The 27,190-nt window shown below is 44.6% G+C and overlaps 2 long non-coding RNA genes across 2 annotated transcripts in view; both read right to left on the bottom strand.

The window, feature by feature from the left end:
• Positions 1-4,138: 4,138 nt before the first annotated feature.
• LOC132540264 (uncharacterized) overlaps positions 4,139-27,190 on the bottom strand; it is a 39,579-nt gene continuing 16,527 nt past the window's right edge. Inside the window, exon 3 of the long non-coding RNA XR_009551471.1 lies at positions 4,139-4,910. This is a non-coding gene — a long non-coding RNA (uncharacterized LOC132540264). The remainder of the gene's footprint in view (positions 4,911-27,190) is intronic.
• Positions 14,623-26,195, bottom strand: LOC132540263 (uncharacterized). The gene is made up of 3 exons (XR_009551470.1): positions 25,890-26,195; positions 18,313-18,362; positions 14,623-15,104 (listed from the first exon to the last, which is right to left on the bottom strand). It is a non-coding gene; the product is annotated as an uncharacterized LOC132540263 (long non-coding RNA).

The raw sequence follows: 27,190 nt of genomic DNA on the forward strand, positions 1-27,190 counted from the left end.
CATGGTTAGGGAGAGCTCTTTGTGGAACTTACAAGGAGGCTGGTCCCATTCCAATTGCTAACTTCACTGTCAAGCCTTCACATGCTGCTTTTCAAGCTCTCCTGAAAAGTTGGGTGAATGTAGTATGAATGAATTCCTGGAGGTTTAGGTTCAAGTCCTTTCTTGAAAAGAATCTGGTCTGCTGATTTTTTTTTTTTTCTGACTGACTTTCACTTGGCCCCTCCTCTTGGAACTCTTTAGCCGGAAGACTCTGTCCACTTCCTAGGAAATGAATGACATGTAGGGAGACTTTGAGGTGCTCTGGGGAGCTCCAATTAAAAGAGGGCTGCTCTGGGGCCTCCTGCTACACAATCACTCTTTGAAAGCATGGCTACCCCCTCCACCCAGATGTGCCTGCTTGGAATGTCTGGGGTCTTGTATATTAGCCTGTCTTTAAGCCTGACTCCCTGCCGCAGCCCAGTGGAGCTTGGAGATAAAGCCTGAGGCAGGAGTCCTAGGGGAGCTAGCTGTGTGAGTAAGGGTGTGTAGTGCTGAGGACCACGGTCTCACACTGGGCTCTAAATCACTGCTAAAACCCCAGAGCTAAAAGCAACAGTCCTCTCTGGCACTTTCAATTGAAAAGCTGTGCTATATTTTTGTTTCCACTTATAGAAGGAGAAAAAGAAAGGCATCTGGAACTCATTACTGCCCCTTTATTCGGCACCACAGCTTTAAGAAAGCAAAACAAGCTCTCACTCTCAAATTCAGAGGAAAAGAGAGGAAGTAATACCTCCAGAACTAAGCCCCCCACCAGCCCAGCTAGAGATCCCATGAGCACCTCCACGGCCACATTGCAAACAGATGGAGAATGACGCTTAGGATGGAAACCCCGGCAGTTTATCAGCCTCTGCAGGGAGGCCGTTGTAGGGAGCCAGACCATTGCTTAGCCTGTGGCTCAGGTCACAGGCTTCCTCCATCTGATCCTTCCTGACGTGTCACACTTGACCTCTGACCCAGAAACCCAAGTCTCCACTTAGAGATTTTCTCCCAAAACATGGCTTGCAAGGGTCCTGGTTTCAGAAACCCAACATGCCCCAGTGGATGTGATGAACAAACCAGCTTCTGAGAAGGGAGATGAATTGGAATGCCACTTAGAAGGGGCTGACTATGTCTGTGGGAAAAGCCGGTCTTTGCCACCCCCACCCACAATCTGCCTTTGGCAAGAGGGTGATTTCATAGAAAGGGCTCTGGAGGCCGAATTGAGACGATCTTTGAGAACCTCTGATCAGTGCAGACAGCCAAAGTTGGGTCTGTCTCCCTCTGCCATATTTTGGGTAACCCTCTAACTGGCCCCTTTTTTGTTATTTATTTTAATTTTATTAGTGACTTAATATTGATTTACAAAATTTTGAGATAACAGGGATATAATTCCACATCATTCCCACCACCAGAATTCTGTGCCCCCATCCCCTCCACTGGAAGCTACAGTAGTTCTCCCAAGGTCACAGATATGGGTTGACTCTTACTTCTATAACTGTCTATATTTCTATATATATGCTCACTCTTTTCCATGGCCCCACCTCCTCTTCCTTTCCAGGTCACACCTACACCTCTTACTGCTTCCCAATGTCCTTCCTTTATTCCTCACCACTCTCTGGGTCCTGGTGGAGTTGGAGTTCAGCTCCTTCTGGTCATCTTCCCCTAACGTTTCTCCTCCTCTGGGAGTATGGACCAAAATTTCTTTTGGGGTGCAGAATTTGGGAGTTCTGGCTTTTGTGATTGCTTCTCTGCTGGAATTGAGCATTGACTGGTCGATCCATACCCCAGCCTGTTTCTATCTTTCCCTAGTGGGAGGACTCTGGAGAGGTGAGGTTCCAGGACACGTTGGTGAGATTGTCTGGGGGAGTCGGGCTGTAGTACAGCGGGCTAAGCGCAGGTGGCGCAAAGCACAAGGACCAGCATAAGGATCCCGGTTCGAACCCCGGCTCCCTACCTGCAGGGGAGTCACTTCACAGGCAGTGAAGCAGGTCTGCAGGTGTCTGTCTTTCTCTCTCCCTCTCTGTCTTCCCCTCCTCTCTCCATTTCTCTCTGTCCTATCCAACAACAAGAACAACAATAATAACTACAACAATAAAACAGCAAGGGCAACAAAAGGAAAAAAATAAATAAAATAAATATTTTTTAAAAAGTATTAAAAAAAAAAAAAGAAAAGTTAGGAAGGTAGCATCTGCAACTTGGTGGCTAAAAGGTGGTAAGATATAAAGCGGGACAAAATGATTAGGGAACAGAAACAGAGCAGATGAGAATAGGGATCTTGGGCTGGAAAGAAGTAAGGAAGTCTATTTTAGGGATGTTCCCAGGCATGTATGACTTTCGTAGTTTTTGCTTGAGTTTGATAGGTAACATGGAATTGGACAAAAATATAGTCTGAGAGAATGGCCACAGCATTGAGAATAGGGCTAGAAAGTTGGATTGGGGCAGAGAGTAGCCCCCAGTCTTGAAGAAAATCTGTGAATAAAACTGTTTACCCCATCAACTGGGTCTTCTTTTTCTCCTTCCCAATGTCCTTCACACTGACAAAGTTATCCAAAGATGATGTCTAGCACTATGGGGGGAGTTACTCAGACGCTCTGGGTCCCTTCCACGTATACAGGAGGGGTACATGCTAGTAATGCATTTCCCTTTGCTTTTTTCTCCTGTCAGTCTGCTTCATGCTTGTTTGATTACTGTCCAGCCTCTGAAGAACCCAGAGGGGATATCATGGTTTTGCTCTACCCTGTCAATTCTCTGTGACCTCACGACTCAAATAGAATCACATAAATCTCTTCCTGGTCTGCTTCCTGTCACTGCCCTGGATTCTTCATTTCTTATTCTTCCCTGGCGTGCTGACTTCCACCAGATCAGCAACTATTTCTCCAACTACACCATGAACATTCACACCACTCCCCACGCCCTCATTCCTATTCTATCATTTCTGTGCCTAGTACACTTTACTCATTCTTGATACACTAGCTCTACTCAGGTCTTCATTAAAAATACACTCAAAGATGGTGCACCTTGTTGAGCGCACATGTTACAATGCACAAGGACCTGCGGTTGAGCCCCCACTCCCCAACTGCAGTGGGAAAGCTTTGCAAGTGGTGAAGCAGTGCTGCAGGTGTCTCTCTTTCTCTCCCTAACACCCCCTTCTTAATTTTTGACTATCGCTATCCTATAAATAGATATTTTTTTAAAAAAAGAATTTTTTAAATGTACTCAGAATTGTGATTGGTCTCCAAAAATTTTTTTACTGTGCTTCTAGGCTCTGGGTCTACAGGAGACAAGAAGGACAAGGTCTGTGCCCTTGAGGCATTTAGAGGGGAAGTCTCATTCAGTTTTCCATTTTTTTAGCCAGTGCCTGTGATGCATGTAGCACTGTGAGGGTGCGTGAGTCCCCTGTTGCTGTTTGTAATAATTGAGTATAAACTTAGCGACTGAAAGCAGCACACGCCAATCATATTGTCCTCCTGTAAGCTAAAAATCCAACATGGATGCTACTGGGTTCTAATCAAAGTGTTAGTGGGCCTACATTCAGGAGGCTCCAGGGAAGAATTTTTGTTTGTTTGTTTTTGGGTTTTGCCTTTTCTAACTTCAGTTGACTGCATGGTTTTCTTGGCTGTGTCCCCATCCTTCATCTTTATAAGCAACAAGAGCAAGAGGATCTCCCTTCTTTTCTGCTTCTTCTTTTAAAATATATTATTTCTTTTTATTTTAATAAGGGGGGGGTGAGTACATAAAGAGACAATAGAGAGACAGAGAAAAAGACTAGAGCACTGCTCAACTCTGGCATACAGTGGTACTGGACGTTGAACCTGGGACCCCCAGAGCCTCAGGCATGGAAATGTTTTTACATAATCATTATGCTATCTCCTCAGCCCAGGGTCTCCTTTCTGCATCCAATCATGCTGATTCCATTTGGGGAACTATATCAGCCTGTTAGAATACCAACTGGAATGCCTGAGGTCCCAGAAGTCACAGGTTCAATCTACAGCGCCACCTGATGCCAGAGCATAAGGAGAACAGTACTCCAGTCCTCTTCTCCCCCCTCCCCCCGATAATTAATTTGTTTCCCTTTTCTAAGTTCAGGTCCTTTGGACTCTATGTAGTCTATCCAGATCATTCACTGTAACCAAGCTCTAGTAATTTGGATGTGGACATCTTTGGAGAGTCTGTTTTGAACACAACAGAAAATAAAATGTCAAAAGGGATGTTGACATTTCTCTCCAGGAAGGTTTTCTGCAAGGCCTCCCTTATAAACTCAGCCAGAATCAACCCCTCTTTTCATATTCCCAGGGCAATTTTTCCGCTTTACGAATGTCTTTTTTTTTTTTTACAACATTTCTCACATTTACAGCAATCATTCCCAGCATGCGAGGCATAGAACACCTGGGCTCTTTTCTTTTTTCTTTCTTTTTTTTTTTTTTTGCATTTAATCAGTTTGAATTTTAATAATTACACATTTATTTGAATGAGTTGAAAAATTCTACCTAGAGAACCTAGTGGGTGAGATAACATTTCCCTTAGAAGGAAGTCGATTTAAGCTTTTGAAGAGTGGGACTTAGATCAAACAGAAACTGGCAGTGCACGGGGTGCAAGGCGCCCTCATGAAAAATGCAAGTGTGTGTGTGTGTGTGTGTGTGTGTGTGTGTGTGTGTGTGTGTGTGTATGTGTGTAGGGGGACATCTAAATGACTGCAATGTCAGGACAATCTCCTCAGAGTGACTGTTTCCTGGAGAAACTCTGAGATTCCAGACGGCAAAGAATTGTTCGTCTTCCCGCTGCTGTGTCCCTGGATCCTGGCACGGTTCCCAGCACCATGTAGGCATTTAAGACACATGTGTAGACTTCACAAACTGCTGTTGTAATGACCAACTTCAGTTTGCTCCTCCATCCTTTGAAGACAGGAATTGTGCTCGTTGGTTTTTTCCTTTTTTTCTTTATATTATTTAATATTCATTTATTTATTTTATTTGATAGGACAGAAGTTGAGAAGGGGATGGGGAGATAGAGAAGGAGAGAGAGAGAGAGGGAGAGAGAGAGAGAGGGAGAAAGACACCTGTAGCTCCGCTTCACCACTCGTCCCCTGCAGGTGGGGACTAGGAGCTTGAACCCAGTCTCTGTGTGTGGTGGTATGTGTATACTCAACCAGGTGTGTCACAGTTTACCCCTCCCCTCCCAGTCTTTATTTTTCTAAGACCTAGCACAGGTGCTCCATTGACCACTTCATGAGTGAGTAAAGCAGAACTGAATTGTGGCCCGACTCTCTGGAAACATAGCTACTACAGTCATGACACAGTGATCATTGTCTGGTGTTTTGCTTTTATTTATTTCTGATAAAGTTTTGCTACTGGGTCACCGTAGCTAATATGGATTTTTATATAAGAAATACATGTTTGGGGCAGAGGCAGCTCACTAGGTAGAGCGCACACCTTTAGTGTTTGAGTTACGGGGTTTGAGCCCCAGCACTACATGAGAACACCGTGAGCGGCATTGAGAGGAGCTCCCCGGACGGCGACGGCAGAGCGGTGCTGTGGTGTCTCTCTGCTCTGACTATCACTCTCTTATTTCTAGCTAGCATGTGTATTCTGTAGAAAATAATAAAAGAGAGAACAAGCGTTGAAGATGCAAGGTCTCTGAGGCTATATCTCTTCCTCTCAAGGGAAAAAAAAATAATAGCGAATGGAACTTCCCCATGTTTGGCTAAAGGTGTAAGTTTACAGGCAGGAGAAGTTCAGAAAACCTTAAGCAGGATAAATGCGGGTGAATACCTAGGCACAGTATAGCGAAGTGCTGTCAGAAGAGAATACCAGGGAAGAAAAATTCAGTAATATCAAACTTGTAAGACCTCCAAAGGGCAAGGAAAGTGGAATCACATCTTTAACATGCTGAAAGGTAAGGACAGGATGGTGGTGCACCTGGTTAAGTGCACACATCACAGTGCACAAGGATCTAGGTTCAAACCTCTGCTCCCCACCTTCAGGGGGAAGCTTTGTGAGTGGTGAAGCAGGGCTGCAGGTCTCTCTCTTTCTCCTCCCTGTCTCTATCTCCCCCCCACCCTCTCGATCTCTGGCTGTCTCTATCCAATAAATAAAGGTCATGAAAATAAAAAAGACTTACAAAAAGAGAGAAAGCGAAGCCCTATTCTCAATGCTGTGACCATTCTCTCAGACTGTCTATAGCAGCCGAGGACACAAAAGCTCAGGGTTGGTTTCCAGATGGCTCTGCATGATACCCTGGCACCACACGTGGATCTCTGCAGGGCTATAATGCCACAGAAGACAGGGGTGAAAGTTCTCCCTCAAGCTGACAAGACCTCAAGCAAGGTACTTGGTTGTTCATTTTGCCTGGAAGGAGGAAGGTTCAGAAATGTGCATGTGTACTGATTTAAGGGCAAATGGCTAAAGGTTTGAACAGATGGTCAGGGATTGGCAAGAAACGCAGATAGGGAGTAAGCAGCAAGCAGCTCTGGAGCTCCATCACCCTGAGCAGGCATGGAATGGAAGGCGTTATGTGCTGTCGAAATGCTTTCGAGACAGCAACCTTAGTAGACGGGGATTTGAACAGCCAGGGAGATAAGATGACCCATTCTGCAGCTGCCAGCTGGTGTCTTGGCCACCTGTCTCTGTCCCTTCCCAATGGCCTCATGAATGGCGTGGCTCTAGCAGGAGGGATGAGGTTGATATAAGGACTCAGCAACATGGACCACCACTGACTGAAGCTCCTACTGTCCCACGTCACTGCTGGGTGTCCATTCAGCCAACTGCTGCAGCCATCAAGAAACTCTTATTGTCAGTCCTGGGGAGTCAGTTAGCCACATGCTGGCATACTTGCTGTGCTGTGTCACCTCTTGTAGCGGGAGAGTATTTTGGTCTCACGAGAACAGACGTTGTTTATAAATCTGCCTTCCCCATATGCAGTGCTCCTGCCAAGACCATCAGCTTAGCTGCAGACTCACCGAGTATTTTATTGGCTTCCCAGGCCTTCCAAATGGCTTCAGAAAAGAGAGCGAGCCCATTGCACTGTAGACAAAGTACAACAGCCCACAAAGTAGTACAACAGGCCCATACTCATGAATTGTCCTGGCCATCCATCCATCCCAGAATAGCAGCTGTTAGAATGGTGGACTCATAGTATCTTTTTTTTCTTTTCTAGTTTTTTTGTTTTGTTTTGTTTTAATATTTATTTATTTATTCCCTTTTGTTTCCCTAGTTGTTTTATTGTTGTAGTTATTATTGTAATTGATGTTGTCATTGTTGGATAGGACAGAGAGAAATGGAGAGAGGAGGGGAAGACAGAGGGGGGGAGAGAAAGACAGACACCTACAGACCTGCTTCACAGACTGTGAAGTGACTCCCCTGCAGGTGGGGAGCCGGGGGCTCAAACCGGGATCCTTACTCTGGTCCTTGTGCTTTGCGCCACGTGCGCTACTGCCCAACCCCTGGACTCATGGTCTTCTAAGGACAAAGGGATCTTGTTGATCTATAGATCTATCTTCAAGTCCATTAGCTCTTTTCCTATCTTATTTTAATTGAATTATTTATTACTGGATAGAGACAGAGAGAAATTGAGAGGGGAGGGGAGACAGAGGAATAGAGACACCTGCAGCCCTGCTTCACCAGTGGTGAAGCTTCCCCCCTGCAGGTGGGGATCCATTAGCTCTTTACTATTTTCATTCCTCCGTCAAGCGGACTCTCGGAATCTTCAACTTCAGAGGATGTGCTTCCCAGCTCTATAATTTCTCCCTGGCTCTTCCCCGCCCGGCCTGTGTGCAGTCTCACACTGTAGTGCTAGCTCAGTGTGAGTGTTTTTGCACTCCTGGATGAAGTCTGTGCTCTAAGTCACTTACAGTATTGTTTCATCAATATCTGTTTTAGACGATCTGGGTATCAAAGAGGTGGGGAAGGGAGTGGTTTCTCTTGTTTACTAACCTTAAGGATCTACTGGAAAACTGTTGACTTTCAGATGCTGTGATCTTGGATTTTAGTCTAGAGGTCTTGGTGGATCTAGAAAGTTCTGAGATATATCAAGAGAACATAGTGATGGTTCTTTTGTAGATCTAGAAAGTTCTGAGATCTATCAAGAGAACATAGTGATGGTTCTGTTCAACTTGAAGCTGAAACATACACTGGGCTGTTTTGGGTTTCTCATGCCAAAGAACCAACCAAAACAGGAAGAAATCACTGTACTAAAGATCCAGGGGGTGGTGCGTCAGGTTGAGTGCCCATGTTATCAGGTGCAAGAACCCAGGTTCAAGCCCCTGGTTCCCACCTACAGGAATGGTGAAGCAAGCGGAGCTGCACATGTTTCTCTTTCTTCCTCTCTGTCTCCCCCTTCCCTCTCAATTTCTCTGTATCCCTCAAACAAAATTAAGGTTTTTTTAAAGTCAGTGTACTGACTGGGGTGGGGTGGGAGCTAACCCAAGTGGGAATCGAATGACTACTGCCTTCTGAGGGCACAGGTGAGTTTGTCTTCTGGGGCACCTCTTAGAGCTCCCATGTCCTGTAATGAAAGGTAATCACTGTGAGTGTATTTTGGGTTACTAAACTCTACACTCAAAACTAGGGGAGCCACAGGGGAGATGGCTCAGCTGGTAGAGCATCAAACTTGCATACCTGAGGTTCTGGGTTCAATCCTCAGCACTGCTGTGCTCTGACCTCTGTCTCTCTTCCTCTCTTTCACTCATGTGAAACTCTCTTTCATATGTAGTAAATAAAATTAATCTTTTGAATCTTCCTGCACTGCTGGTAAGAATGTAAATTTGCCCAAGTCCTTTGAAGAGCAGTCAGGAGAAGAGCAGTCAGAAGGTTATAAATGGACCTACCCTATAACCCAGCAATTCCTCTCCTGGGGATACATCCTAAGGAACCAAGTACACCCATCCAAAAAGATGGAATACTACTCAACTATTAAAATTGGTGAATTCACCCGTTTCACCCCATCTTGGATGGAGCTTGAAGAAATCATGTTGAGATCAGTCAGAGACAAAAGAGTGAATATGGGATGATCTCACTCATAGACAGAAGTTGAAAACCAACATCAGAAGAGAAAACTAAGCAGAACTTGGACTGGAGTTGGTGTATTGCACCAAAGGAAAAGACTCTGGGTGGGGAGGGATTCAGGTCCTGGAACAGGACACCTTATCCCCCTCCCAATTAGGTCCTCCTCTGCCATCAAGTTCTAGGACCTGAACCTTCCCCACCCACCCACCCCAGAGTCCTTCACTTTGGCGCAAAGTTTTTGTATAACCAGTGTGCAGCCTCCCATGCCCTCCCAAGATATATCTACTAGAACACATGGGTGCAAGTCCCACTTCCACTAGGGTATCTCTGCCCCATGGTAGATTTCCTTTGAGATGGATAATCCCATCTTACCTCCTTGTTGCCACAAAAGCATTCCTTGTTCTCTAGTCTTTACTTGAAAGTCAGAGTTAAGAGAGGTGTTTACGTGGGCCAGGAGGTGGTACAACAAACACAGCACTCGACTTTCAAGCACAAAGTCTTGAGTTCGACACCCAGCATTGCATGTGCCAGAGTAACACTCTCTTTCTCTCTCTCTCCCTCCTTCAATATCATGAATGAATGAATGAATGAATGAATGAATGAATGAATGAATGAATGAGTAACCAGGAGGGTACTCATCTGGAAGAGTGCTCATGGTGCCATGCTTAAGGATCTGGGCTCAAGTCCCCTGGTCCCCACCTGATGGGAAGAAGCTTCACAGGTAGTGAAGCAGTACTACCAGTATTTATCTTTCTCCCTACCTCCTGTCCTCTCAATTTTTCTATATCTATAAAAAAAGGGGGGCAGAGGGGAGAAATTACCTCCAGGAGCGTGTGCGGGCACTTCAGTGCAGGCACCAAGCCTCTGCAGTAATCCTGGTAGCAAAATAATAAATAGATATCAATAGATAACTAAATAAATCTCTCCTCTTTTTTTAAGAGAGGTTCATGGTAGATTACTGGATTGTTCTACTATACTTTGGTTAAATTGGAAAGTCCACATCCAGAATTATCTTCCCTGTATAGTTCTGGGTTAAACTTGACCAAAATGGGGGGGGGGAGGACTAGGAAGAGATTGGGGGTGCAGACATGAAACAGCACAATTACTCTCTGAAGGACATAGTGACAAGAGCAGAAGCAGAAATACAGAGGTCCCTTGCTTGACTTTGCTTTCCTGTGCTCCAGATCCACCTCATCTTCCTGACTGTGGGTCCTACCAACCAGCAGTGGCCCCAAAACTCACTGCCAGATACTGGGGGGGGTAGATGTGCACATACAGAAACTTACCATGGACACCCTTGGGAGCTTTCCACCTGTGGAAAAGGTGGAAAAAGGTGGAAAAGTCCATCTACACCTATCTTTGGAGGATAGGTGTAGATGGACTCCCTGGATGTTCTGCCTTGTTTGCTCACCCCAGTGGTGAGTGAAGACAGGCTAGTGACTGAATCCACCTGTAGCTCTTTGACTGTCCTTTCCAGACCTCCTCATCCCCAGTTTCTTCCGCCATTGTATGAGGTCTGCTTCCTGAAACACATCCCTTGCCTCGTAAGATCCATCATGGTTCCACGTCCCCTGAGGAGACTGTGGATTTCCTGCCAGAAAGTTCCCTCATGGTGGAAGCTTCCATCATCGGGAATCATGGCCTTTCTGCTTTGGTTCCATTGTCCAACAACAACTCACAGCCACAACTTACTCAACTCTGATGGGAAGACGTCATCTTTCAAAATGACTAGAGGTCCCACTGAGGCAGAATACTGGCAGGTGCACTGAGACACATGGCCACCAGACAGAGGGCAGCCTGAGAATGATGAAGAGACATTTGTGTGTTTGCACGTCTTTGAAGGTAAGTAGAAATAAAGGAAGAGGGAAATGGACTTCTAGTCATCATTTCTTGTTGGGCAGTACGCCAGCTTCCCCCTGCTTAACTCTGCGGTCTATTTACATAACCAGTTACCTAAGAACCACCCTGCCTGCAGTGGTTTAATCCCACTGGTTCGAATTGTCTTTTTGCTCCACCCCCTCTCCCAGTCACACCTGATTTCCACCACTCTCTTTTGGCTCCACCCTCTCTATGTCACATCCTGTTTCCACCCAACTTGGTGAGTATAAATACAGCTGCTCTTCTGAGTAAACACACTTGGAATTGCCTTCCAGCTCTGAGAGTCCCAGAGTCTCTCTCCTGCTACGCTAGCCTGGCACGAGTTCCTGATCCCTCTCCCACGCAGCAGCCTAGGTTGGCTCCAGTTGAGTTCTCTCCAACCCAGAGAGCACTTGCTTGGGAAGAAGCATCCCAGCAGTTTCTCATGCATAAGAACTGTGAAAAACCATTCACAAGCTTGTCACTAAAACTTCAAAGCCTCCTGATGAATTAGTTTTCTTTCAATTTTTTTTCTCCTGTCCTCATCAGGCTTTTAAAAAAGATAGATAGATAGACAGACAGATAGTTGATAGATAGATTCAGAGAGATGAAGGGAGAGAAAGATACCACAGCACCAAAGCTTCTGTATGCAGACCTGGGCTCAAACATGGATTACACATGAGGCAAAGCAGGTGTACCTCCCAAGTGAGCTGTTTTGCCAGTTAGTCTCCTCCTCCTCCCTCGTCCCCTCCTACTCCCCTCTCCCAACTCCTTCTCTTTCACCTTCTCCTCCTTTTTTATTTTTTAATTTTTTAGACTTCTTTTTTATATTTATTTATTCATTCCCTTTTGTTGCCCTTGTTATTTTTTATTGTTGTAGTTACTGTTGTTGTTGGAAAGGACAGAGAGAAATGGAGAGAGGAGGGGAAGACAGAGAGGAGGAGAGAAAGATAGACACCTGCAGACCTGCTTCACTGCCTGTGAAGTGACTCCCCTGCAGGTAGGGAGCCAGGGGCTTGAACTGGGATCCTTATGCCAGTCCTTGCTCTTTGTACCACCTGAGATTAACCCGATGGGTTACCACCCGATTCCCTCCTTCTCTGTTGGGCCTTTGGGTGGGGAGGCCTCTTCCTGGCACAAACTTCTGGTTTACCCATCCTGTTGCACACCAGATGCGGGGGCCCAGAAGGAATGTTCCAGGGTAGTAGGAGTGAGCTGACTGGATCTTTCCCTGTGCAAGTAGCAAGAGACGTTATCAGAGATCACCAGGGGAATGTTTCCTGAACAATCTGTTTATTGAGCAGCAAAGTAGGGTTTGTAAGGGGTTGTAGGAGGAAGTAAGTTATCCATTCCATATATGGTCTTAAAGAAGAGGGGCAAAGAGAAATAGGGGGTTGGGAAAAGATCAGAGCATCCCTAGTAAATGTTGAACAAGGGGTTTACTTGATCAAAGGAATGAAGGAAGTAGGGTTATCAATAACTAGCAGACAGAGAGGAGCCTTAAGAGAGGAGATAGGTCATGTAGGATTAGAAAGACCGGAGTAGGTGGAGGAGTAAAGAGGATGTTCCTGTTTATAGTTTGACAGAGCAGAACAATGATGTGTGGGCCATGTAGGATCAAAGAAGATGGACTTCTATTAACTTCTGAGTAAAAGAACCAACTGGTTTGAGAACAAGGAAATGAGACACATGTGGAGTCTTTTGTGAGGCAGAGAGACTGACAGAGGGAACTTTTTTGGTGGTCATTTTCTTCCATGCTCGATCTCAAGTACAGAGAGACTGACAGAAAGGTCGTGCCATCCAGGCTCCCACTTTTCAGTAGGAGGTCCCACACCATGCTCAACCATGCCTCACAATTTCCCCACACTTCTCCTTTTTTAAATGAAGTTTCAAGGCCTCATACATGCATGATAGCAATACTCTCTGGCCAAATTTTTTCTCCAATTCATTTTAGAGGGAAAAGAGAAAATACTACAGCATCACCTCATCATCTATGGAGCTTCCTCCGGTGCTGTGGCATTCCCATATGGAGCAGAGCTTGAACCCAGGACTTCTCACTTGGTCAGGCATATGCTGTATTATCTCTTGACCTCTGAATCCTTCTTACTCTCATCTCACAAAACACAGATTCCATGAGAGCCAAAACCATATGTATTTCCTTCTAATAGAGGTTCCTGGCTATATAGAGATTTTTCAGATTCACAGAAAGGTCAGGGAGGTGGTGTAGAGGTTCCATCCAGATCTTTATTGTATACATATGTTCACACACACACACGCGCGCACACACACACACACACACACACACTTCCTCTATCAATGAGTCCCTGCATGTGTCCACTTGTTATAGTGAAGGACTCAGCGTCAATGTATTAATACTGAAACACACTCTTATTTCAATTTCTGTGGTTTCTACCAAATGTCTTCCTTTAATTCAAGAATCAAATCCCCCACCCGCAATGGAGAAATTTCATGACAGTTGAAACAGTGCCGCAGGTGTCTCTCTTCTCTCCCCTTTCCCTCTCAATCTCTCTCTGTCTCTATCCAATAAAATAAAGATACATAGGGGCCAGGCAGTGGTGTCCTGGTTAAGCGCACACACTACAGTGTGCAAGGACCCAGGTTCAATCCCCTGGTCCCCACCTGAAAGGGGAAAGCTTCACAGGTGAAGAAGCAGGGCTGCACTTGTCTCTCTGTTTCTCTCCCTCTCTATCTCCCCTTCCCCTCTCAGTTTCTCTCTGTCTCTATCCAATAATAACTAATAAATAATTAAAAATAAACAAACTTGAAAAATAAAATTAAGATAAATAAAACATAGAGAAAAGAACCAGAACATATGACAGTTAGTAGGCTTGTCTTCTTCAACTCCTCTGGGCTGTTACAGTCTCTCAAAGCTTTCCTTGTTCTGGGGGTGATCTTGGCTGCCTGCTCTACCCTGGAGAATTGTCTTCTGCTTTTCATATGTAACTGGAATACTGGCCAGAAGGGAGGTTGTGCTTGGTTGGTCTTTGATGTAACACTCCCACACTCCCACAAGGCTGAACACAGAAGTTCCTCAACAAATGCTTATTGAATAACTGGATGTCTACCAGGAAGAAAATGGGTTCAGAAAGGTTAAGAAACAGGCCCAAAGATACCAGCTAATGGATAGCAAAAGAACACCAGAACTCAGGACTTTCTGACTCAAAACTCCTCTACCTCCAAACACAGCTTATTAGATGCATAAGTGCAGTCACACCTTGCAGATGGCACTTTGTATATGTTGTTCCCAGTCGCCTCAATGACATTTCAAGGCCTGTGCTAGTATCTTATTTTCATGAAGTCAGTGAGCTAACAGATGGCCCAGAGCTTGAGCCATGTCTGGCTACCTCCAAGGTTTCTGCTCACTCTGCTGCCATTGCAATGGCTTTGCAAAGATGACCGGGTGGCTCTTCTTCCTTCAGACTTTCCAAAGACTCCTCAGCACTATCAATGAGACTTCTCACCTGCACCCCTTCCAGGCTGCTCCCCAAACTCCAGGTGCAGTGAGTATAGCTTCACGTGACTGCACCTGTACTGTCTTAATGCTCTGGACACCTTTCCTCTTCATCCTCCCCGCCCCACCCCCAAGAGAGATCTTCCATCTGCTTCATCCATCAGTGTCCACTCCTAGCCATGAATGCAGCCTCCTCAGACCAGTCCGCACTCCATCCTCCCCCTTTCCACGTGCCCCAGATTCATGGTTCTTGTGTCCGACATTGCACTGGTCACACCAAAGTGATCTTATAATGTGCAGGTCCCTTTCCCTAGCCATATCTGAGGTATTAAGCCAGATTAACGCCTCTGAGTGTCAATCCTGTCTTATTTTTTTTCTTATTTATTTATTTATTTTATTTATTTGTTTATACAATGGAAATATTGACAAGACCATAGGGTAAGAGGGCTACAAATCCACACAATTACCACCACCAGAACACCATATACCATCCCCTCCCATGAAAGCTTTCCTATTCTTTAACCCTCTGGGAGCATGGACCCAGGGTCATTATGGGGCACAGAAGATGGAAGGTCTGGCTTCTGTAATTGCTTCTCTGCTGAACATGGGCATTGGCAGGTGGATCCATACTCCCAGACTTTCTCTCTCTTTCCCTAGTGGGGCGGGGTTCTGGAGAGGTGGGGTTCCAGGACACATTGGTGGGGTCGTCTGCCCAGGGAAGTCAGGTTGACATCATGGTAGCATCTGGAACTTGGTGGCTGAAAAAGCATTAAGATATAAAGCAGAAAAAATTGACAAATAAATAAATAAATAAATAAGAACCTAAAGGCAAGAATACAACAGATGAGATTTGGGGTCTCCATTTTGAAAAAATCAAGTAGGTCTATTTTAGGTAACCTGTCTTATTTAACCATGTATCTTTTATATCTGGTATAGTGCCTGGAACATTACCAGTATTCAATAAAGGATGGATGGGTGCATGGATGGATGCATGGATGCATGGATGGATGATGGATGGGTTGGATGTGGAATTGATGGATAGACAGATGGAAAGAAGGGTGATGGGTAGATGGATAGAATAGTGGATGGACAGATGGATGGATGGCTATCAGCTGGCAGATGAATGGGTGGATGGATGGATGGATGCCATGGTAGATGGATGGCTCTCAGCTGGCAGATATGTAGATAGATAAGTACCGGGTGGTGGTGCACCTGGTCGAGCACACATGCCACAATGTGCAAGGACCTGGGCTGAAGACCCCTGCCCCCACCTGTGAGGGGAAAGCTTTGCAAGTGGTAAAGCAGTGCTGCAGGTGTCTCTCTGCCTCTCTACTTCCCCCTTTCTTCTCAGTTTCTGGCTGTCTCTATCCAACGAATAAAGATAATATTAAAAAATTTAAGATAATGGATGATGGATGGATAGATGGATGGAAGGATGGGTGATAGATGCAGAATGGAGGGTGTGTAAATGGATAGATAATGGAAAGGTGGATGAAAGAGTGGATACTGACGGATCGTTTCTATGCTGAAGATAAGCTGAAGGTTGCCTCCACACACTTCTCTAAGGCCAGAGCACATGGCCAATCTCACTAGGGGTTTTCCATCTTGCTATCAAATGTATCTAGCTGGGCCCCTGGCTAAGTAATGTCTGAGACGGGGGGTGGGTGGTGGGTGGAGTGGAGCATTGGCCTAATCCCAGCGTCTAAGACAGTTAATGGGCCAGAAATCCAGCCGAGCCGCTTCTACAATCCTGCACAAAAATAGCAAGAAAAACTGATCACCAAGGATCATACTTACTAACGCCAAATGTCTACTCCAGAAAGACCCTCCACCAGTGACACGGAAAAGACTCAGATGTGTGTTTTCATCTCCCTTCCCTTTTGCTCTCCCCGAGCAATTCAAAGTGCCGTGGAAACCTGGCAGTGAACCAACAGACCCGATTGAAGTAAACAGTCAGATGAGATAATTAATGATCGTGTTCGCCAAATTCCCTCTGCACCTTTTTCTTCTGGCTAGATACAGCCCTGAGGCCAGAGACTCGTTTACTGATAGAAGCAAATTGCCCAGTTCTCCTAGGGAACCTTCCTCTATCTCAAATCTCCCACCCTGGATTTTCTCCATCACATTAGAAAGAGGAACACCAGAACCATCAGGAATACCATAGTGGACCCTCCTGTGGCCTCTACAGGACCTTGCCCTCAGGGTGGATCAACAATGGTGGGGACTGGCCCACTTTCCACAGGAAGACTGAGTCAACAGACTCTGCCACTTGAGGAAGATGGATCCTAAAATGGCCTAGAATATTCCCAGCTGTGACCACGGACTGCGAGCCCAGACCTACAGGGATGCAGAGGTTATACAGGCTCCTGTGATGAATATGGGCCCCAGATCAGATTGATGGGGTTTACAATTAACGGTATTTATATACTTTTCCCATCTGGGGGAGTTATTCTCTTCCCTGACCCAGCGTTCTAGTTTCATTCCCAACTCTCACACCATCTCGCCATGCAATACCTTTAGCCCACCGGCATGTTAGTTGTCAGGCTCAAGCAAGAATTAATAAAGACATGGGCCTCTTGGAATAGACCTAAAAGACTTCCTAACTTTCCCCAAAATGGAGAGTCCAAACCTCACCCACTCTATTCTTGCCTTTGGCTTCCTGAATATTAAACAATGTGTTCTGTTTTAGATCTTAATGCTTTTTCAGCCACCAAGCTGTGGATGTTACCATGACGCCAACATGACTTCCCTGGGCAGATGACTTCACCAAACAGTCCTGGAACCCCACCTCCTCAAAGCCCTGCTCCACTAGGGAAAGAGAGAGAGAGGCTGGGAGTATGGATCGACCTACAATGCTCATGTGTGTGGGGAAGCAATTACAGAAGCCAGACCTTCCATTTTCTGCACCCCATAATGACCCTGGGTCCATGCTCCCAGAGGGATAAAGAACAGGAAAACTTCCAGTAGAAGGGGTGGGATGAAGAACTCTGGTGGTGGGAATTGTGTGGAATTGTACCGCTCTTGTCCAATGGACTTGTCATTCATTATTAAATTTAAAAAAAAAGTATTAGAAATGCAAGAAAGAAAGAAAGAAAGAGGAAAAAGATGAATTCAGGTCACAGTTTGGACCTGTTATTTCCTTTCTTAGTCAGTCTGCAAGAAAAGAGGTGTCCTGTCACCCTTTATCACCCTAGAAGTAGAGTTCCCTTCATGAGAGTCATGAACTAAATCGGATGTGACCTATGGCATTCCCCCCAAAAAATACATAATCATATAAAAGAATCAGTTAAACCCAAAGTGGGGGATATCTCACAAGCCACAGAAGCAGTAAGTCAGAGCTGATCAGTGCTTTGGCTTCTTTCTCTCCCTCTCTTTCTTTCTCTCTCTCTCTCTCTCCCTCTCTTTCTTTCTCTCTCTTTCTCTCTCTCTCCCTCTTTCTCTCTCTCTCTCTCCCTCTCTTTCTCTCTCTCTCTCTCCCTCACTCCCCCCCTCTCATTAAGATAGCGTAAAATTTTTTAAAGGCTGAAGAACACCATAGACTCAGGGTACCAAAGAGATATGATGGCTAGATGCAGTCTAGTTGGGTAGGAGACTGTCACACATAAACAGAAGAGTGGATAAATGAATGGAATCCAAGCAAAGTCTGCAGCGGACTCAATAGCAAACATCTGGACTTTTTAAGTCTGTGAAGCTGCATCATGGAGATAGCAGACACAAATTTTTCACTCTTGCCAGAATGAATTAACTTTTTATTAGGTCTCTGCATCTGTGAAAACCAGCTAGAAGAGCTGGGTTTGAAGAAGAAAGAACAGACATGAAAGAGCTTCCCAGAGTGCCAGGACTTGAAAGCACAATTCCCAGAGCGAAGGAGAGATGCTGAAGGAGCCCAGCTCTCAGGAACAAATGTTCCCCTCCCAGCCTTTGCCACTGAGGCCCAAGAGTCAGCAGAGCTTTGTGAAGCCTCACCTGGCGGCACAGGGAAATGCCAGCATGGCTGGGTGCCAAGGAAGTCAGGGCTAGAAAGACAGAAAATGGGCACAGAGGTGAGCTTGGCAACTCAACACCAGCTTCTCCAAGGAGCCATTAGCTCCCAGACTAGCCAGATGTTCAGAAGGCAAGAGGAAACCACTAGAAAATCAAGCCTATCTTCAGAAGCTGTGTAGGACTGAAAAATTCAAGTTTAATTCAGGACTTGGAGCAGAGAAGGAGCCCTCAGGAGCTTCTGAGTCCTCAAGCCAAGCTGATTAGAAACTTAAATTATACAACAACAATAAAAGAACAAGGGCAACAAAAGGGAAAATAAATAAATATTAAAAAGTTTTTTAAATGAAACTTAAATTAAAAGAGACTTAAAGGGTCTTCTCAGCCTCTGATTAGACTGAAGTACTCTTCCCTTCTGCTTATTGATTTTTATTTTGCCAATGGAGGGGTGAGTCCTCTTTGCAAGGAGGATAGGACTGTCACTCATCACTCCCAGCTCCCAGCATTCCACCTCGAGTCAGAACATACAGGGATCAAGACAGAAAGAACAGCTGGGCAGTAGATCTGTACATTTGAATTTTTATAATCTTTAAAAATCAGTCAATTAATGTATTTATGGGGCCAGGTGGTGGTGCATGTGGTAGAAAGCACATGTTACAATCAATGTATTTATTTATCTTATAGGATAGAGAGAATTGAGCAGGGAAGGAGGAGGTAGAGAGGGAGAGAGACAAAGAGATACTTAACAGTTCATGAAGCTTCCCCCTGAAAGTGAGGGTGGGGGGCTTGAACCGGGGTCCTTGACGTAGTAATGCGTATAGTTTACCAGGGATGCCACCGCCCAGTCCCTTTTTTGATTTTTATTCTGTTACTGGCCATCATTGGTGTGTCACTGCTCTGGGCCAAATTTTTCAGAGAGAGAGAGATACCACATCAACGATGTGTTCTCCAATGCCATACTACTCCTGTGTGCTGTATCAGGCGCTTGAACTTGGATCGAACGTATGGCAAAGCAGGAGCCCTCCCAAGTGAGTTTTCTCGATGCCCCTTTATTATCATTATTATCAATTATTATTATTTGCCACCAGGATTATCACTGGGGTTCTATGCATGCACAGTTGCTCCACCATTCCTAGTAGCCTTTTTGAAATTTTTTAAAAATATTTTTATTTATTTTCCCTTTTGTTGCCCTTGTTGTTTTATTGTAGTTATTAATGTTATTACTAATGTCATCATTGTTGGATAGGACAGAGAGAAATGGAGAAAGGAGGGGAAGACAGAGAAGGGGGAGAGAAAGACAGACACTTGCAGACCTGCTTCACTGCCTAGGAAGTGACCCCCCTGCAGGTGGGGATCCAGGGGCTCAAACTGGGATCCTAACACTTGTCCTTGCAATTTGTGCCATGTGCACTTAACTTGCTGCACTACCACATGACCCTGCCTTTTTTTTTAAGACAGCGAGAGACATAGAGAAGAGAGATACCTGTAGTACTATTTCACCACTCATGAAATTTCCCCCTGCAGGTGGGGCCTGGGGGCTTGAACCTGGATCCTCATGGCAATCACTCACTATCCAGCACCCCCCTCCCTAATTTTTTTCCACTCTAGTGCCAGGGAATGAACCCAAGGCCTTGCACATGTGTGATACTGTTGAATGTTTCCTGTTCCCATTCTTATTATGTATTTTGAGAGAGAGAGATGGAGGGTAAAAGCCACTTGACCATCTATGGAGTTTCTTTGATGGTGCTGAGCATGGAACCCAGAACTCCACACAGGTGATCTACCTAATGAGTCACCTGCCCAGCCGCCACACACATTTTTTTATATAATCGTGATTCATACACTAAGACACTCAACATCAAGGAGGATATTTTTCACCAGGTCTGGAATCCTAAAAGAAAGAGAGAGAGAGAGAGAGAGAAAGGTGAAATCACTCATAAATGATGCCCCAGGGACAATGACAAGAAAACAGAGTATGAATAATAAAACTAAAAAGTACAACTGATATTTAAAATGCCATATATGAATTTAGTAGCAGATTTCACACAACTAAAATGAGGGTTAAAGAGCTGAAGGAAAGGTCAGAGGCAGAACATCCTGACTGGGTCCAGGGAGATAGCGCAGACTGAGAGAGGACAGAATGTGCGCATCTAAAACCTCAGGAAATATCTTGTCACACAGAGAGCAGAAAGTGTGAAAACTACCAATAAATAGAAAGAAAGAGAGAGGAGAGGGAAGGAAGGAAGGAAGGAAGGAAGGAAGGAAGGAAGGAAGGAAGGAAGGAAGGAGGAAGGAAGGAAGGAAGTCGGACGGTAGCACAGCGGGTTAAGGGCAGGTGGTGCAAAGCGAAAGGACCAGCATCAGGATCCCGGTTCAAGCCCCCGGCTCCCCACCTGCAGGGGGGTCACTTCACAAGTGGTAAAGCGGGTCTGCAGGTGTCTCTCCTCCTCTCTGTCTTCCCCTCTTCTCTCCATTTCTCTCTGTCCTATCCAACAACAATGACATCGATATCAGCAACAATAATAACAACAAATATGATAAACAACAAGGGCAACAGAAGAGAAAATATAAAAGAAAAAAGAAAATTAAAACAGAAAGAAAGGAGGAGGGAGGGGCCAGCTGGTGGTACAGATGGTTGATTGCACATGTTACGTACAATGCTTAAGGTTCTTGGGTCCATACTCTCAGAGGGTTAAAGAATAGGAAAGCTGGGAGCGCAGCGGGTTACGCACGTGGCGCAAACCACAAGGTCTGGCGTAAGGACCCCGGTTTGAGCCTCTGGCTCCCCACCTGCAGGGGAGTCGCTTCACAGGCGGTGAAGCAGGTCTGCAGGTGTCTGTCTTTCTCTCCCCCCTCTGTCTTCCCCTCCTCTCTCCATTTCTCTCTGTCCTATCTAACAACAATGACATCAATAACAACAATAATAACTACAACAACAATAAAACAAGGGCAACAAAAGGATAAATAAATAAATCGAGTGTACCCCCTTTGGGGAATTAAAAAAAAAAAAAGAATAGGAAAGCTATCAGGGGAGGGGTTGGGATACAGACTTCTGGTGGTGGGAATTGTGCTAAGTTGTACCCCTCTTATCCTGTGGTTTTGTCAATGTTTCCTTTTTATAAATAAAAAATTAAATTAAAAAAAAACAATGCTCAAGGTTTGAGCCCCCAGTCCCAAGCTGCAGGGGGAAAGCTTTGCAAGTGGTGAAGCAGGGCTGCAGGTGTCTCTCTTCCTCTCTATCTCCCCTTCTTTCTCAATTTCTGACTGTCTCTATCTAATAAATAAATAAAGATAATAAAAATATACTCTTAATAAACAAATGCAGCAAGGAACATACAGCCCCTGGCCAAAAAAAAAAAAAAAAAAGTGCTGTACATGAAAAGACAATGGCCAGGAACTTTTTCTAAACAAATGGAAGATATCAAACCGCAGATTCCAAAAAAAGCTACACATTCTAAGCTGGATAGATGAAAAGAAAACCACACCTTAAGGTGGCATAATGAACAACAGAAAACCAATGGCCAGGAGAAAAGTCTACAGTTGTCAGAAGAGTAATCCTACTGCAATGACAAATGTAAGACTGACATCACCATAGAAACAAGGGAGGAAGAAGACAAGACTCTTTGGATGTGTGTGTCCTCCTCTCCGATTCTTATGTTGAAGCTCCAAGCACCAATGTGCTGGTGTTGGGAGGTGAGGTCATCAGGGGGTGCTGAGGTTGAGAGGATAGTGTCCTCATGAATGAGTCAGTACCCTTCTAGGAGAGGCATGATGAAGATCCCTCTCTCACACCTGGTATGTCAGAGAAATATAGTTGTCAACAAGCCACGAAGAGTCCTAACTAGGTACTCATTCAACCAACATTTTGAACTTGGACTCATCAACCTCAGAGCAATGAGAAATAAATGTCTATCATTTAAGCCTTTGGGTTTATGATATTCTGGTAGAATTGCTCAAGCTACAAAGACAGATGTCAAACTTAAATATAGAACTCTACATCTAGAAAAAAATATCTCATAAAAGTGAGAAAGGAATAAAAGATTGTTTCAGGTGTAGTTGCCAAGAGACTTGCATTAAAAAAATATCAAAGGGACATTTTTTGGCATATGGAAATGTAGGCGAGAATTACTGGTAATGGTAAAAATTAGGTAGAACTGAATGTATATTGACTGGGAATAACAATAATGATAATAATATACTGTGTTGTTTCTTATATGTGTAAATAAAATGCATGCAATAATAATGTGAAAAGAAGTAAGAGAGGAAAACTGATTCAAATATTTGCAGTCTCTAGCTTTATCTGGCAATTGGGAAAGACACTAAATAATAACAGATTCTTTAACATGGCAATTGTATTATCTAAAGGGATCAAGAAAATAGTAAAGTACCCACATCTAACCACTAATAAAAAAATAACAAAATATAGTTATAACTATAGTTATAAATATAACTATGTGGATAGAAAGGTAGAGAGATAGAGAGACAGACAACACTGCACTAAAACTTCCTTCAATGAAGTGAGGACGAGGTTCAAACATGAGTCAAGCATCTGGCAAAGCAGCACACTAAGTGAGCTTTTTTGCTGATCCAAAGGATAGTCATTTTTAAAAGCAGAAAAGGAAAGGGAAAAGAATAAGATACAATAAATAATGTTGCGGGAGTCCAGCATTTGGCACAAAGCACAAGGACAGGCGTAAGGACATGCCAATTCAAGTCCCCGGCTCCCCATCTGCAGGGGAGTCGCTTCACAAGCGGTGAAGCAGGTCTGCAGGTGTCTGTCTTTCTCTGCCCCTCTCTGTCTTCCCCTCCTCTCTCTAGTTCTCTCTGTCCTATCTAACAACAATGACATCAATAACAACAATAATAACTATAATAACAATAAAAAGACAACAAGGGCAACAACAGGGAAAATAAATAAAATTCTTAAAAGTCTAAATAAATAATATCAAAATAGTAGGTTAGCAGATATAAGGCCAAATATACTAGAAATTCATTCATATAAATAATTTAGATGCATACATTGAAAATCTAAGATAGGTGAGTGATTCTGCTTGTAGAGTAAATTCCTTCCATGTATAGGGGCCCTGGCTCAATCTCCAGCACCACAAATAAACAGATAGTGCTCTGGTCTTTGTCCCTGTCTCTTTCTCATACACACACACACACACACACACACACACACACACACAATCAGTAAACAAATCTTGGGAGAGGTGGGGAAAGAAAAGCAAGACTAGTCTGGTTCCTCTGAGTTGGTGGGGAAAAGAACCCTCAAATCCCACACACATTGCATCCTTCCGTGAAAACTTGGGCAAAATTGTTCACGTCAACTTTGCCAGCATGATGGAGAGCCAAAATAGGCATTTCTGGTTCACCTGTTCACATTTCACAATAGCTCACAGCCTCCATTTGTGCTGGGAAAAGACAGTTTATTAAAACAAGCACGGGGGACGGGGGGAGATGGGCAGTGGCTCACACCAGGTTAAGCGCATAGAGTGTGAAGCGCAACAACTGGGGCAAGGATCCTGGTTCAAGCCCCTGGCTTCCCACCTATGCGGGGCGAGGGTTGCTTCACAAGTGGTGAAGCAGGTCTGCAGGTGTCTATCTGTCTCTCCCCCTCTCTGTCTTCCACTCCTCTCTCGATTTCTCTCTGTCCTATCCAACAATATCAGCAACAACAACAATACAACATCAATGGGGAAAAATGGCTGCTAGGAGCAGTGGACTCATGTCGCAGGCACCGAGTCCCAGCGATAACCCTGGAGGCAAAAAAAAATTATATATATATCAAGCACGGTAGCATGTGGAGGGGAGAAATGCCATCACCCTCCAATATCCCCCACCCTCCCCATACTGCCAGGCAGTGTCCTCACCCACTGTGAAAGGTTCCCAGATTTCTGACTTTCAGCTACATTTTAAAAATTTTATTTATTTATTTGATAGGACAGATAGGAATTGAAGGGGAGATAGGGGAGAGAGAGATACCTGTAGCACTGCTTCACTGCTCATGAAGCTTCCCCACTGCAGGTGGGGAATGGGGGCTTGAACCTGGTTCCTTGCGCATGGTAATATGAGCATTCAACCAGGTAGGTGCACGGTGGCCCAGCCCTTCAACTACATATTGTCAGGCCTTAGGAAACAGGTGTCTGCAAAAACCTAGTAGTGAGAATTGTGTGAAATTATACCCCGATTATCTCATAATTTGTAAATCACTATTAAATCACTAATAAAAAAATAGTTTAAGGTGCCTAGAAGCTACTATGGGGAGGACAGGTTTAATGCCCTCTGACTCAAAGCCCAGCCTCACAGAGTTGTCACTTTTCTTTTTTCTTTCTCTCTCTTTTTTTTTTAAAGATCAGCTCTGGCTTATGGAAGTACAAGGTATTGAGCCTGGGACTTGGGAGCCTCAGACATGAGAGTCTCTTTGCATAACCACTATCTTCCTCCACCTGAAAGTTGTAACTTTCTGTCCTTTCTAGAAGCCCTCCTGCAAGGCCCCATTCCTCCCATAACTACCCTTTTCAAAGGACCTGACTCAGCTTGCTCAGAGAACATCTGCCAAGAACAACCTCAGGTAATTAATTAACATCACATTCACCTCCATTGGCCAGATCAGTTGAACCGAACCCCAGGGCAGACTAAGAAGCACAACAGGAAAATAGAGGGAATGAATGAGAAATGAGGGGGTGGGAAAGGCTGTCTTCGAAAAACTCCAACAGTCTTTAAAACTAGAAGGTCAGGCTCCCTGGCAGGACTGCATACACACACACCCAGGAAATAGTGAGACAAAGCCCCGTCTCTGACCTTTTACTGGCCTGCAGGCTCCTGCAAGCAGCCAACAAAAACAACAGCAAAACTGTGCATCCTTGAAACAGTGATGATCCCTTCCAGCTCATACCCATGTGCCAACACCGGTATTGGAAATCACTGCCCCTCCCTCCCAATATGATGACTTGAAAAGAAAAAAGAAACTTAACTGCAAGTGGATCACCAGTATAAGCCCACATGTATAAAATTCACAGAAGAAGGGCCAGGAAGATAGCTCATCTGTGAAGGTGGCCTGCTTTGTCTTCTGTGCCACCCAGGTTGGAGTTTGGCTTCGGAGACACTAGGAGTGTGTCATTCTCACTCTCCCCCTATGCCTCCTACCCCCCACCCCACCCCATCTCAGAAAGTTGGTTCCAGAGTGGTGTTACACCACTGGCAGCCACCACCACAACAAAAATATTCTTAGAAGAAAACAAAGGGGCAATTTTTTTTTTTAAGCACTGCTTAGCTCTGGTTTATGGTGGTGCAGGAGATTGAACTTGGGACTTTGGAGCCTCAGGCATGAGACTGTCTTTGCATAACTATTATGCCATCTACCCCCCCCCCCCCCCCCCCCCGGCATGGTAAATTTACCCGGCAGGGTAAATCTTCATGACCTTGATTTAGGCAACAGTTTCTCACTTATGACACCAGTGGTACAACAACAACAGAGGAAATATCTACATTGGACTTCATCATTCTACAAACATCCATGGTTTAAGGAACACCATCAAGAAAGTGAAAAGACAACTCACAGAAAGGGAGCAAACACTTGCAGATCACGGATCTGTTGTAGAGCTCATAGCCTCAACATCTACAGAACTCTGACAGCTCCAGAGAGAATAGTGTCTCGAGTCAATTGCTGGCATAGGATCAGAATAGAGGCTTCTGCAATGGAGATGTATAGATAACCAACCAGCACCCCAGACAGATGCTCAGCCTCCTTGGTCGCTGGGGAAAAGAGAGTCACAAACAAAGTAACGCTTCACACCCGCCAAGATGGTGAGACTCAAGATAGAAAGAACATCACAAACGCAGGCGAGACTGTCGAGTCTGGGACACTCGTGCATCGCTGGGGAAGTTGAAAAATGGGGCAGTAATTTTGGAAAGCCATTTGGCAGCTCCTCAGAATGTTAAACACAGAGTTCTCATGTGATCCAGCAATCCCTCTCCAGCCTACAGAACCCAGAGAAATACAAAGACACATGTTCATGCAGAAAACACGTACTTGACTGTTCTTAGAAGGCGTTTTCATGAGAGTGAAAACATGGAAACTACCCAACTGTCCATCACTGACTGAAGGGGTCAGCAAGCCATATGCAGACTCCGAGCTTGGAAAATGTCAGGCTAAGTGGAAGAAGCCAGTTGCAAAACACCACATGTTGTGAGCGGTGATTTATGTGAAATGTCCAGAATAGGGAGATTCATCGAGATAAAAATAGAGTTGAGCTGGGGGCGGGGGTGCCTATAATGAAGAGTGACTATGAACGGACACAGATTTCTTGGGAATCTCATTTCATTCTAATGGAAGGACCTAAAATTAGATGTTGGTGATGACTGAGAAACTGTGGAAGTACCAAAACCCACAGAACCCTACATGGTAAGAGGGTGCATTTTATAGTTTCTAAATTATAGCTCAGTGAGGACGTTATTTAAAAATAGCAAAGATAGTCAGTCATATGGGGTCAGTAAAAATAGATATGCTGCTTATAAGACATTTGAAATAGAAGAACATTGAAGGCAAAAGGATAGCCCATGAAAATACAGGTCCATGAGGGATGATAGAGGACCTAGTGGGGGTTGTATTGTTAGATGGGAAACTAGGGAATGTCATGCATGTGCAAACTATTGTATTTACTGTTGAATGTAAAACATTAATTCCCCAATAAAGAAATAAAAAAAAAGAAAAAGGAAAAAAAGTAAAAGAAAATAAAATAAAAAGAAAGTTGATGGGTTCACCAAGACAGGTTGACAAGCAAGAAGCATTACCAAAGAGAAATACTTCCTTTAAAAAAATCATGTATGTATTTATTTATCATTGGTTAGAGACAGAGGG

The sequence above is a fragment of the Erinaceus europaeus genome, chromosome 9, assembly GCF_950295315.1.
Source record: "Erinaceus europaeus chromosome 9, mEriEur2.1, whole genome shotgun sequence".
NCBI lineage: Eukaryota > Metazoa > Chordata > Mammalia > Eulipotyphla > Erinaceidae > Erinaceus > Erinaceus europaeus.